Source organism: Stomoxys calcitrans, chromosome 1 (assembly GCF_963082655.1).
Source record: "Stomoxys calcitrans chromosome 1, idStoCalc2.1, whole genome shotgun sequence".
In the NCBI taxonomy this organism is placed as follows: domain Eukaryota; kingdom Metazoa; phylum Arthropoda; class Insecta; order Diptera; family Muscidae; genus Stomoxys; species Stomoxys calcitrans.
Genome location: NC_081552.1, coordinates 266,699,262 through 266,711,739, shown reverse-complemented (window position 1 = coordinate 266,711,739; position 12,478 = coordinate 266,699,262).

The window sequence follows — 12,478 nt, the reverse complement described above, 5'->3', positions numbered from 1 at the left end:
AGCGTTATAGGTAGATATGCTAACCTCTGCGCTACGATGGCCTCCATCCAATATCCAATTTCTTCATTTATTCCACCATTTTCGCCAGTCTAGTCGGTTCTCTTCGCGCTCTGACATTCCATTGTCGATTCTCTTCTCGCTCTGACATTCCATTGTTCAATTCTTGTCCTATTTCGTATGACAGGGTAGTCAACCATGGACGTAGTGTTTCATATATTCTTCTTTCATTCGTGTCTTGAATTGGGGATTTCAGATAAGCGAATGATTGGTCCACTATATCCAAAGGTGGTGGTGGGGTTACCACTTTGAAGCCGAAACCTCGCCTTTATATTGACATTGGTAATAAAATGGCGCCAAATACTCGCCCACATCGATTCAAGGATCTTAAGCTTAATCGGACATTTGTTGGCCTCTCAGTGTAGAGACCTCCGAGACTTTTTCACAGAATTCGCTTAGCTACCCGCTGCTACCCAACTTATCTACTGGGCTTCCCAATATTCGCAGCCTGTGGACGATTCTGGTAGCAGCTATACTTCCAAGTATCTAAAAAAGACACAAATTTTGGGATGTATGAACTCGAGAACTAAAATCGGGCGATTGGTTTATACAGGGCTATGTTTTGTTAAGAAGCTATGTGAACAACAAACAGTGGGATGGGGAAAAATCTTTTGCTGGTCATAGCTGAGGTTAGACCCAGATTATGTGCAAAATTTTCTAGAAGGCCCGGAGGCCATTGGTAGGCCTTGAGACCAGCTTCCATGCTTGCAAGTGTATGGTATCTTTTATAATGTAGAAGATATTCCATTACCAATATTTTTTGGGAGTTTTCGGCGAGGGTATGACTTTTGCGGGAGTCGTAAATATTTGTGGTTAGTTTTTCATTCATTCCTTCTGATACCAAAGGGCAGTCAGTCTTCCCTATTGAGATGAAGGAAGCACCGGGATTGGACTGAACCTTTCCATCTATCATCTCTCTTTCTTTCCATCTATGTGAACAATTCCGTAGACTAGTGTTGCAATCACTTCATAAGCTTCGCTCTTTATATGTTTTCTTAAAATTCAAAATAAGCCAACAAAATCTCTAAGCAGACATGGTTGTTGGCAACTTTTAAAAATAATCAAAATATTTACGATGTCCTTTGAAATTTATGCATGGGCTTAATACATTCACTGGCTGAATAGCTGTAAAATCAAATCTTGCCAATAGTTGTTGCCTTGCTGCTGTTGTGTTCTTCATTTTTTTTTTGTTCGTTCCTTTAAAATTTCATAGCATTTTGGCCCTTCTCAGACTCCTTACTTTTCTTTTTGTAAATAATAATAAAATTTAACTTTTCTTTAAGTTCACGCAAATGACATCAGCTTTTCTGTTACAGTATTTCTGTTGATTTTGTTTTTTTTTTATTGGCCGGCCGTCTTTGTTGCTGTTTTCAGTTTGAGTTCTATGGCACATCAGCATATGACCCACCCCTCCACATATTCGCCAGGCAATCTGACTTTTCCAAGAAATTTCCAACTCACAAATCCATAGCTCATGCCATAAGTGAGTTTTGCGATTTTTACCGCTTCAGAGTTTGTTTTTGTTTCGTTTGCTTTTTTGTTTCATGGGGGATGGAGTACGAACTTGTTTGTCCCCTCCTAGATTTTATGTGAATCGCCCGAAGAGGAAATATTTTAATAATATCATAAAAACTTATGATATGTGAAGAATCATTGAAACATAAAAACAACAAAACATGAACTATACGCATAATGTGAAGCTTCCTCGGTATTGTTTGTTTTCATAACGCCACAGACAGCCATATCAGCCATTCATACAGCGGCCGACTACCACCCCAGCAAAAGCCTGTCGTATTTCAGTTTCCATATTCTAATAGACAGTTGGAGAGACAGACAGACAGTTGGACAGACGAAGAGATACGGCGACTTACCACCATAAGCAAATCAGGCTAGAGCGTTTTCAACATAACTTTGAGGATATTTTTCTCTACGAGTATCCACCATAACAAAACCTGTCATTTATTGTTTTGTAACCACGTGGGTATAGCGGGTCGGATGGAAAGATGGCAGTTTATTGTACTCTTAAAAGGGAGGCTGGATGTGTATGCATCTTAAATGCAATATTTTGATTTGTATCGACTCTAGCGAGAGATATGTGGTGTGCATAGGCATTTGTTATCAAAAAAAAAAAAAAAAACAAGTAAAAAGGCATTAAGTTCGGTTCGGGCCGAACTTTAGATAGCAACCACCTCGGGTGAATATGCAAACCCCCTTTCGTCAAAATCCGGTGCAAAAAGGCATACCTTATGCCCCATAGCAGCTATATCAAGATATGTTCCGATTTGGACCAAATACTAATAAGTAAAAGACATTGTGGCCCCAAAACCTAAAACCAAGAGATCGGTCTATATGGCAGCTATATCCAAATCTGAACCGATCTGTGCGGTAATGCAGAAGAATTTCAAGGCGCTTAACTTAACTCACTGTCCCAAATTTCGGCGACATCGGACAATAAATGCGTGTTTTATGGGCCTTAGACCCTAATTCGGAGGATCGGTTTATATGGCAGCTATATCCAAATCTGAACCGATCTGGGCCAAATTGACGAAGGATATCGAAGCTCTTAACACAACTCACCGTCCCAAATTTCAGAAAAATGGGTTACTAAATGTGAATTTTATGGGCCTAAGACCCAAAATTGGAGGATCGGTCTATATGCCAGCTATATCCAAATCTGAACCGATCTGCGCCAAAATATGGTACGAAGGATGTCGAAGGGTCTAACACAACTCAATTTCCCAAACTTCAACAACATCGGATAGTTAGTGTGGCTTTTATGGGTCCAAGACCCTAAATCGGAGGATCGGTCTATATGGCAGCTATATCCAAATATGGACCGATATGGACCAAATGGAAGAAGGATGTCGAAGATCCCAACTCAACTCACTGTCCCAAATTTCAGCAAAATTGGATAATAAATGTGTCTTTTGTGGGTCTAAAACCCTTAATCGGCGGATGGGTCTGTATGGCAGCTATAACCAAATCTAGATCGATCTGGGCCAAATTGAAGTAGGATGTAGAGGGGCTTAACACAACTCACTGTGCCAAATTTCAGCAAAATCGAATAATAATTGTGGATTATATGGGCCTAAGACCCTAAATCGGCCAATCGATCTATATGGGGGCTATATCAAGATATAGTCCGATATAGCCCATCTTCGAACTTAACCTGCTTATGAACAAAAAAACAATCTGTGCAAACTTTCATCTGAATATCTCTATTTTTAAAGACTGTAGCGTGATTTCAACAGACAGATCGTCTTAGACTTTTACGCTGATCTAAAATCTAAAAATTATATAGCCTATGTCTCCTTTCAGACACACGTACACAATATATGAAATTTTTAAGAAAATCGGTTTAGCCAAGTATCATATAGTCATAATGTGTCTAATGGCGTTTTTGAGGGGCGGCGTGACCCCCTATACCTCGATCTGATTTTGTATGGCAGATTCGAAATCTACTACCTTTCATTTCAGCCCCATATTGAAATGAACGTCCAATTTGTCAGTTTGGTGGAGTTTTGAGGTTGAGGCGGCCCGATGGGTACTTAGACTCAAAGTTTAATACCATATTCGTATTCCACTCTCCAATACCATTCATTTGATACCTATATTGTCCCGATCGGTACACTATTGACTTTGGGTTGTGTTTTTGGCTTAAGGGGGAGGGTCCGTCCCCCTTACGGTACCTAAAAATTATATAGCCTATGTTTCCTTCCAGACCAACCTATAGAATATGACAAAATTTCAAGATAATCGGTTCTGCCGTTTTTCAGTCTATACGGAACAAACAAACCAAGTCTCATATATCCGTGATTGGCTAATATGCCCATTTTGGGAGTTTTTGTGGGGGTGGGGTGACCCCCTTCGAATTCGACATGAATTTGTATGCCAGATTCGTTATCTACTCCCGCATTCTTCTCATTTGAATCCCATGTTGTCCCAATCGGTCCAATTTTATTTTTATATCCACCACCGAAGGAGCGGGGTATATTTATTTTGTCATTCCGTTTGCAACACATCGAATCGAATATCAATTTCCGACCCTATAAAGTATATACATTCTCGATCAGAGTAAAAATGTAAGACGATCTAGACATGTCCGTCCGTCTGTCCGTCTTTCTGTTATAATCACACCACAATCTTTAAAAATAGAGATATTGAGCTTAAACTTTGCACAGATTGTTTTCTTGTCCATAAGCAGGTTAATTTCGAAGATGGGCTATATCGGACTATATCTTGATATAGCCCCCATATAGACCGATCTGCCGATTTAGGGTCGTAGGCCAATAAAACCCCCATTAATTATCCGATTACATTGAAATTTTGTACAGTGAGTTGCGTTAGGCCATTCGGCATCCTTCTTTAGTATGACCCAGATCGGTTCAGATTTGGATATATTTGCCATATAGACCGATCCGCCGATTTAAGGCCTTAGGCCCATAAAAGCCACATTGATTATCCGGTTTTACTGAAATTTAAGACAGTGAAATTTGTGAGGCCCTCTGACATCCTTCGTCAATTTGGCACAAATCGGTTCAGATTGGGATATAGCCCCCATATAGACCGATCCTGGGTCTGAGGCCCATAAAAGCCACATTTATTACTCGATTTTGCTGAAATTTGGGACAGTGAGTTGAGTTAGGCCCTTCGACATCCTTCGTCCGTTTGGCCTAGATCGGTTCAGATTTGGATATAGCTGCCATATAGACCGATCTCTCGATTTAAGGTTTTTGGCCCATAAAAGACGTATTTATTGCTCGATTTCGCCGAAATTTTTGACTGTGAGTTATGATAGGCCCTTCGGTACATTTCTCTAATTTGGCCTATATCGGTTCAGATTTGGATATACCTGCCATATATACCGATCTCATGATTTAAGGTTTTGTGCCCATAAAAGGCGCATTTATTGTGGCTGGAATTTGGGACAGTAGGTTGTGATAGGCCATTCGACATCCCTCTTCTATTTGGCTGAGATTGGTTCATATTTGGATAAAGCTGCCATATAGGCCGATCTCTCGATTTAAAGTCTTGGCCCAATAAAAGGCACATTTATAATCCGATTTCGCTCAAATTTGGCACAGTGATTTATATTGGGCTTTTCGACATTCGTGTCGTATATGGTTCAGATCGGTTTGTATATGGATATGGTCTATGGCTAGACCAATATTTTGTTCTACAAAATTGAGCAGTGACTTATACTAATTACACTTCTCAATATCCTTGTCGAATTTGGACCAAATCGTACCATATTTCGATAAAGCTGCTATCGGGGCATACATTATGCATTTTTCATTGGACTATGACGAAAGGTGGTGGGTATCCAAAGTTCTGCCCGACCAAACTTAACGCCTTTTTACTTGTTTTTTTTTTTAACATTTAAAGAGCTTTGTTAAGGTTTATATCGTAATTGTTATCACACAAAAGCCCATTTCTTATCATTGTGGTTAAGTAGAAAATGCTACCACAACAATGAATGCCATTCGAAACAATTTAAGTATCTAAGCGATTCTTACAAGTTGTAATACTTAATGGTTAAAAACTGCATTTTATGATTCAACTTTGGAATGAAGTCATTTTAAAGTTTTCCATTTTACTACTCACTCGCACACCACACACTGGAGGGGCATATGATGCTAACCAAGAGGGCCCATAAAAGTGTACCAAATAAACCACAAAATTGCGAACGTAAACAACAGAATGTTGATGACATAAATGTCAGGCTAACTAACTACATGTGCCTGTATATGTGAGTGTGGGTGTGGGTGTGTGTGCGTGTGCGTGTGGGTGCTTGTATCGTAGTAGTATGCAGCATATAACAACAAAATGAACAGAATCGATTAATGACAATGTCAACAGCAACAACAAAAACAAAAACAGTGGCATCACAAGCAAACAATCCACCACAGGACAAGGTTTGTGGGGGGGCAACTAACAAGGTCTTAGATATTCTGCCATTCATTCAGTCATAAAGGAATGAATGACCTTCTGCCACAGCCTCCGATGTTGGTTGTTGCCCAACATCCGACACCCTATGTATCGCCAGTAGCAGCAGGACATGCCACAAGTGTTTATTGCTGTTGTAGAATTAACCTTAACTGAAATTCTGAAATTTCTGGGAAGCAGACACTCCAGCAACACCTTTACAAGTTTCGTGTGATATTAGTCTAAGGTTGACGTGCACTTGCACAGTAGTTTCAAAATTAAATTTGATGAATCGCGAGCAAAGAAATCAACTGTCATTCGTAGATCGGCCTATAAGTTAATTATCCAAGCAAAGCATAGACATTAATCGTTAAAATTTTCTCCATTTCCTGATATTGCTTCCAAATAAACTGAAATGAGTCTCTCACAACTAAAGTTTATTCGATAATACTGAAATAATCTACTTCCGGGTTTAGATTTTAAACCTGTTTACAGTGCTGTTCTGTTTATTCTCTTTAAAGAGATTCTGCTGCACCGAAAATATTTCGATCAGATGTCTCTCTTTTGCTCTCTTGGATTTCCCAAAAAACTACCTCTGTTGTATGGATTTTTCAGTCACCCAGAATGATTTTAGATATAAAATTGCCATTTTTAGTTCTTTCATATATAACTCCACTGTGAAGTTCTTCGCTTCTAATGAAAATCTTGCTACTTTGCCTTATCTCTTAGCAAATGTTGGCATATGAGAACACCCATGCTCACATGCACACACATAATGTGAATAAAACTCAAATATTTTCAGCTTTAACTAGAATCACACATGGACACTGCATGTGTGTGTGCGTGTGTGAAGCACACCTATGAACACAAAATACCTGAGGACAACAAAGACTCCTGTGAGACAGACAGGTTAGTAGGAACCCAGTAATACAAAATCCCCTTTTGAAAAACACTTTTTGCCAAACGGGGGATGCAGTAGCCAACCTCGCTAGCCAATGGAAAAACTGTACACAAACTTTAACCGTAAACAAACCATAAGCGACGTGAACTTTGATTCAACTGCAACTATTGGAAGACGCAACAGGAAACTACGTGGTGACTTTTTTGTTTTTGCCTTATATTGGCATGGAAAATGAACGTCAAAGTGTACGAAAGAGATTAAAGTTTGGTCACAAAATGTCAATGCCACAGACACTTTTGAAGTTGCATATCACAAGTAGGAATTATTATAACAAAAAAATAATAAAAACCGCACGACATAATCATAGATAATTAAGGAAATAGTAACGTTTCAAGGCCCCTTGGTCCCATGATTAGAATATCCTAACCAAGTCTTTTTAGCCTGCTCTGAACGGAGGCAGTTAAAATGGCAGACGGCCTTCTAACTGCAGCCTGCTTAGTGATAGTCTTTAAAAATAGAGATATTGAGCTGAAATTTTGCAAAGATTCTATTTTTTTCCATAAGCAGGTTAAGTTCGAAGATGGGCTATATCGGATCTGCCGATTTAGGGTCTTTGGCCCATAAAAGCCACATTTATTATCCGATTTTGCTGAAATTTGGCAGAGTGAGTTGTGTAAGGCCCTTTGGCATCCATCGCCAATTTGGCCCAGATCGGTTCAGATTTGGATATAGCTGCCATATAGACCGATCTGCCGATTTAGGGTCTTAGGCCCAAAAAAGCTACAGTTATTATCCGATTTTGCTGAAATTTAGGACAATGAAATGTGTTAGGTCCTTCAATATTCTTCGTCAATTTGGGCCAGATCGGTTCAGATTTTGATATAGCTGCCATATAGACCGATCCGCCGATTTACGGCCTTAGGCTCATAAAAGCCACATTTTTTATCCGATTTTGCTTAATTTGGGACAATGAGTTGTGTTAGGCCCTTCGATAGCCTTCGTCAATTTGCCTCATATCGGTTCAGATTTGGATATAGCTGCCATATAGACCGATCTGCCGACTTAAGGTCTAAGGCCCATAAAAACCACATTTATTATACGATTTTGTCGAAATTTGGGACAGTGAGTTGAGACAGGCCCATCGATATCCTTCCTCGGTTTGGCCCAGATCGGTTCAGAATTGGATATAGCTGCCATATAGACCAATCTGGCGATTAAGGTATTTGGCCCACAAAAGCCACACTTATTATCCGATTTTGCTGAATTTTGGGACGGTGAGTTGTCTTAGCCCCTTCAACATCCCTTTTCAATTTGGCTCACTTCGGTTTAGATTTGGATAAAACTGCCGATCCTCCGATTTAGGGTCTTAGGCCCATAAAAGCCTCATATATCATCCGATTTTGCTGGAATTTGAAACAGTGAGTTGTGTTGGGCCCTTCGACATCCTTCTTCAGTTTGGACCAGATCGGTTCAGATTTGGATATAGCTGCCATATAGACCGATCTCTAGATTTAAGGTTTTGGGCCAATGAAAGGGGGATGTATGGTTCGATGTCGCCGAAATTTGGGACAGTGAGTTCAGTTAGGCTCTTCGATATCCTTCGTCAATTTGGCCCAGATCGGTTAAAATTTGGATATAGCTGCCATATAGACCGATCTGCCGATTTAGGGTCTTAGGCCCATAAAAAACCACATTAATTATCCGATTTTGCTGAAATTTGGCACAGTGAGTTGTGTAGGGCCCTTTGACATCCTTCTTTACTGTGGCTCAGATCGGTGGAGATTTGGAAATAGCTGTCATATAGACCGATCTGCCGATTTTGGGTCTTAGGCCAAAAAAGTCACATTTGTTATCCGGTTTTGCTGAAATTTGGGAAAGTTACTTGAGTTAGGCCCTTCGCTATCCTTCTTCAATTTGGCTCAGATCGGTCCAGAATTGGATATAGCTGTCATATAGACCGATCTCTAGATTTAAGTTTTTGGGCCAATAAAAGACGCATTTATTGTCCGATGTCGGCGAAATTTGGAACAGTGAGTTAAGTTAGACCCCTCGACATACTTCTGCAATATGGTACAGATCGGTCCAGATTTGTTATAGCTGCCATAAAGACCGTTCTCTCGGTTTAAGTTTTTTGAGCCATAAAAATTGCATTTGTAATCCGATTTCACTGAAATTTTACACAGTGATTTATGTTAGGCTTTTCGACATCCGTGTCGTCTTTGGTTCAGATTGGTTTAGTTTTAGATATAGCTACTAAAAAGACTAATATTTTGTTATACACAATTGAACAATGACTTGTTTTTAAAGGGTGATTTTTTTGAGGTTAGGATTTTCATGCATTAGTATTTGACAGATCACGTGGGATTTCAGACATGGTGTCAAAGAGAAAGATGCTCAGTATGCTTTGACATTTCAACATGAATAGACTTACTAACGAGCAACGCTTGCAAATCATTGAATTTTATTACCAAAATCAGTATTCGGTTCGAAATGTGTTCATTCACCGTAACGTTGCGTCCAATAGCATCTTTGAAAAAATACGGTCCAATGATTCCACCAGCGTACAAACCACACCAAACAGTGCATTTTTCGGGATGCATGGGCAGTTCTTGAACGGCTTCTGGTTGCTCTTCACTCCAAATGCGGCAATTTTGCTTATTTACGTAGCCATTCAACCAGAAATGAGCCTCATCGCTGAACAAAATTTGTCAAAATTTGAACACATTTCGAATCGAATACTGATTTTGGTAATAAAATTCAATGATTTGCAAGCGTTGCTCGTTAGTAAGTCTATTCATGATGAAATGTCAAAGCATACTGAGCATTTTTCTCTTTGACACCATGTCTGAAATCCCACGTGATCTGTCAAATACTAATGCATGAAAATCCTAACCTCAAAAAAATCACCCTATAGTAGTATTTGGTCCAAATCGGAACATTTTTCGATATAGCTGTTATGGGGCATTAGGTATGCATTTTTCATCGGATTATGGCGAAAGATGGTTTACATATATACCCGAGTTGATGGCTTTCCAAAGTTCGGCCCGACCGAACTTAACGCATTTTTACTTGTTTCGATGTAAATTATTTGCCTCATTATTCCAAGACAATTTTCAATGCAATGCTCTTGCACTTGCTTGAGAATATCCAATAATTTACAAAAACCTTATTTTAACACTCTGTTGCTAGGCCAGAGTCTATTTTCTATTTTAAAACTCGCTACGCATCTTTTTTCCATTCTTTATTTTTATGGCATTAAAAATTGTCTGAATCTTTTGTGGTACGAAAGACAAAAAAAACAGCAAAACCACCTCGCTCAGTTGTTTAAATGTCAGAAAAATAAAAATCTGGGATTATATTTCCAAACACATGGGGTTCACTTTGCCATTCAAATTACCCCGCGGCATGTTTGGTTTACCTTTTGTATTGTGTGAAGGCGGCCAGAAAGAGACTGAAGAATAAATGTCAACCTTAAACTTGGCGTTATTGTCATTGGTTTCTGACTCTGTCTGTGTATGTGTGTGTGTGTATGAGCGAGTGTTTGTTGCCATCAGACAAATATTGATGTAGGACTTAGCCCACTTACTGTGGCCAAAAGAGCTCACGTTCACAGTCGTCTAAAATATTAGAATAACAACTCATTAGACTAATGTCGACTTTGGTTTTACCGTACATGGTTGAATGAATGGATGGATGGATGGATGGATGAGTAGACGAAGAATGGTTGGATGGATGGTCTGGATGTTGTTTGGCTGATGTTTTCTTATTCTCTGTTTAGAAATTGGTCGACATTGTACACTTGAAATTAAGGCTTGACTTTTTGTTCTCTATGAATGAAAATCAAGAACGTTGACTAAATGGGAGGGGAATCGAAAGAGAAAAGGAAACCTTGTTGCTTTTCTTTTTGACTAATGAAATGTTGGAGGTAGAAAATAGATGGAAACTTGGAGAAGTATCCCCAGAAACAAAATCTGGTAAAATCTGCTATACCGGGATATATCTTAATATAGCTCCCATAAAGACCGATCCGACGATTTAGGGTCTTAGGCCCATAAAAGCCACACTTATTATCCAATTTTGATGAAATTTGAGACAGTGAGTTGTGTTAGGCTCATCGACATCCTTCGTTAATTTGGCCCAGATCGGTTCAGATTTGGATATAGCTGCCATATGGACCGATCCTCCGATTTAGGGTCTTAGGCCCATAAAAGCCACATTTATTATCCGATTTTGTTGAAATTTGGGACAGTGAGTTGTGTTAGGCCCTTCGACATCCTACGTTAATTTGGTCCAGATCGGTCTAGTTTTGGTTATAGCTGCCATATAGACCGATCCTCCGATTTAGGGCCTTAAGCCCATAAAAGCCACATTTATTATGCGATTTTGCCGAAATTTGGGACAGTAAGTTGTCTTAGGCCCTTCGATGTCTTTTTAAAATTTGGCCCTGATCGGTTCCGACTTGGATATAGCTGCCATATAGACCGATTTCTCGATTTGAGGTTTTTGGCCCATTAAAGGCGCATTTATTGTCCGATGTCGCCCAAATTTGGGACAGTGGGTTAAGTTAGGCCCCTTGACATACTTCTGCAATATTGCACTGATCGGTCCAGATTTGGATATAGCTGTCTTATGGACAGATCTCTCGGCTTTAGGTTTGGGGCCCATAAAAGGCGCATTTATTGTCCGATGTCGCCGAAATTTGGGACAGTGCTTTGTTTTATGTACATCGACATTTTCCTGCAACTTGGCCCAAATCGGTCCAGATTTGGTTATAGCTGCCATGTAGACCGATATCTCGAATTAAAGTCTTGGCCTCATAAAAGGCGCATTTATAATCCGATATCACTGAAATTTGACACAGTTACTTATGTTAGGCTTTTCAATATCCGTGTCGTACATGGTTCAGATTGGTTTATTTTTAGCTTAAGCTACTGTACTTATCAGTATTTGGTCCAAATCGGAATATATTTCGATATAGCTGCTATGGGACATAAGGTATGAAATTTTCACTGGATTTTGATGAAAAGTGGTTTACATATATACCCGAGGTGGTGGATATCCAAAGTTCCTTTCCGCCGAACTTAACGCTTTTTTACTTGTAATCAAAGAGGAACTCTAAATAAATATCTTGACGAGCAACAAAATGAATGACTCTAAGATTGAAGTATAAGGCCAATAGGATCCACAGCAAGCCCATCCTACTGAAAATATTGGGTTGCCCAAAAAGTATAGTCGGCGTTGACAAATTTTTTCACAGCTTGTGACTCTGTAATTGCATTTTTTCTTCTGTCAGTTATCAGCTGTTACTTTTAGCTTGCTTTAGAAATAAAGTGTTAAAAAAGTATATTTGATTAGAGTTCAAAAGTTTAAAAAATCCGCAATTACTTTTTGGGCAACCCAATATATGACATTTGCATTTCAGAAATTAAAATGTAATCCTAGGCATGCCTTCCCTCACATCATTGAAAGTACTTTTGCTGGCAGACTGTCATTGCAACTGTTGCTGTTGGGCTTCCGAAAAACGTTTATAATGATATTGAAAATCCCTTCTTTCTTTGTGTTGTTGTTGCTGTTATTCCTGCTACTGCTGCTGCT